Source organism: Macrotis lagotis, chromosome 1 (genome assembly GCF_037893015.1).
Source record: "Macrotis lagotis isolate mMagLag1 chromosome 1, bilby.v1.9.chrom.fasta, whole genome shotgun sequence".
Classification (NCBI taxonomy): domain Eukaryota; kingdom Metazoa; phylum Chordata; class Mammalia; order Peramelemorphia; family Peramelidae; genus Macrotis; species Macrotis lagotis.
Window position 1 is genome coordinate 911845073 of NC_133658.1, and position 2199 is coordinate 911847271.

The following is a 2199-nucleotide window of genomic DNA, read 5'->3' on the forward strand; positions in this document are numbered from 1 at the left end:
CCGCCTCACGGCCCCGCCGACATCGCCCGGACTCTCCAACTCTTTTCTAGGACTCGGTGAAGGAGGGCGGTGCAACTATCACCCACCGCCAATCAGAAGACGGGCAGCTCTTTCACTACTTCCGTCTGCCCAATCAGAGGGCTCCCTGCCTTCAGCCAATCAGAATTCACTCTCCTATAGCCAATCAGAATCGTTTTTTCCCTTCCTCCCCCAAGCTGTCTCCGGACTGTGTCTCCATGGAAACCCCCTCAGCGTCGCTTCTCTCCGCCGTGAAGGACTCTCTTGACCCGGAAGATCTTTGTCAAGTTGATCCTAGACGCCCTGAAACTCGCCGTGGCTTCATCTGAGACGTGGGGTGAGGAGACACACGGGCAAACCCCTCAGCGCTGAGGAAGGGGTCCCACACGCAAAGAGGCGGGAAAGGCCGGAGGACCATTCAAAAGCTCCATAAAAGCCCACCACCCCAAAGGCCCCAAATTTACCAAAACTAGTACCAAACCCAAAGGACGAAAAGCGTTGCCCAGTCAGACCACAAACCTAGCCGACTTCCGGAAGGGGAAAAAACCTACGGGCCTCCCTGGGTGTCTTGTAACAGAGATAACAGGTAGCGTCTATCAGCACTCACGATAACCCTGAAGAGTTGGTATCATTGTTCATAATAAATTAATTTTATTATTAATAATAACATCTATAATGTGCCTGACGCCAACCTAATCATCTCATTGGATCTTTACCATGATCCTGGGAGGTAAGTGCCATTATTATCTCCATTTAACAGATGACACAACTGAGACTTAGGATGCCGAGGTTAAGTAACCTGCCTCTCAGAGCCATATAGCTACAAAGTGTCTGAGACAGGATTTGAACTTAAATTAGAAGTTAAGCACACTATGTGACAGCATAGGGGTGGTAAACCAGTTCTTCTAAAACAACAATTTGAGTTTTTCTTCATAAAAGTGTTTCTCATGTGAAATAAGCAAAATATCTACTTACTCTGTATGTTAAAGATGGCATGTATCTGAATGCAGGGAGAAAGCATACTTACATCAAAAAGTAAATACATTTTTAACTACCTACATCATAAAAGTACATGCATCAAAAAAAGAATTACACTGACAACACAAAGAAGCCATGATAATATAAAATACAAATGGGGAGTGAAGAGACAAGTTAACCCATTGCTCATCCGCACATTTCCAGATTTGGATTTACATATATACATATACTTATGCCAGGTATGTGGGGTATCTTATACCTCTGGCATGAGGACTGCCAAGTACTTTTCAGGGCTGTTTTCTACTTTTGGTGTCCACCTGATCCATCCAACTCTTAGCTGTGGCTCCAAGATGTTGTAGCATATACAATGGCTATACTCAAACCATTTTGTCAGACAAGCTAAATTAGAGTGAGGTCAGCCAAGGCAACCAACCTTTGATCATTTAGAGGGGTGTCTACCCCAAACATGGTGAAAAGGGTTGATGAGAACAATTTGTTCCAACAGTCATCCAGGCAGCTGAAGCAGATTTGGTTAGGTATCAGATAAAAGACTGCAGGGTTATCTACTGCATCCCTAGCTATCATTTTTGGCTTTGTCCTGCCTCTAGACCATGATAATAACTCAAGGGAGACCTTAAAGTTAGTAACCTCATGCTACACTGCTTCACTTAAATTCAATTTATGCACCAATCAAAAGACATCAGCCATACCATTTTTGCCTACTTTTAAATCCTGTGGTAACAGGAAAGTGACACAACACATGCAGGTATATTGGGAGCTGTAGTTGCAAACCTACACACAGGCAATAAGAATAGCAGTGGGATTCAGCAGCTTGCTGGGTGTCTGAACAACCTTTTAAGGACCACACTGCTCACCACCTGGTGTGAGAAAGGGACTAGAAAAGGTGCTCTAAAAATTGTCAGCTTATCCAACCCTGGCCTATTTATCATAGAGGAGATCCCACCCTATGGTCAAAACACAAAAAAAGGATACAAAAACTAATACAAAGATGTTTCTATCTTTCGAATGTGTTCAATGTATACATTTATGGACAAAAAGAAATCCAGTATACTTGAAAGAAAAATAGGTCTTGTTGCAAGCAAACTCAGCAGGTATCACATCCAAATAGCAACTCTGAATGAAACATGTCTGACAAACGTGAGTTTACTGAAGTTGGGGGGTGGACACAAAGTTTTTCTGAAG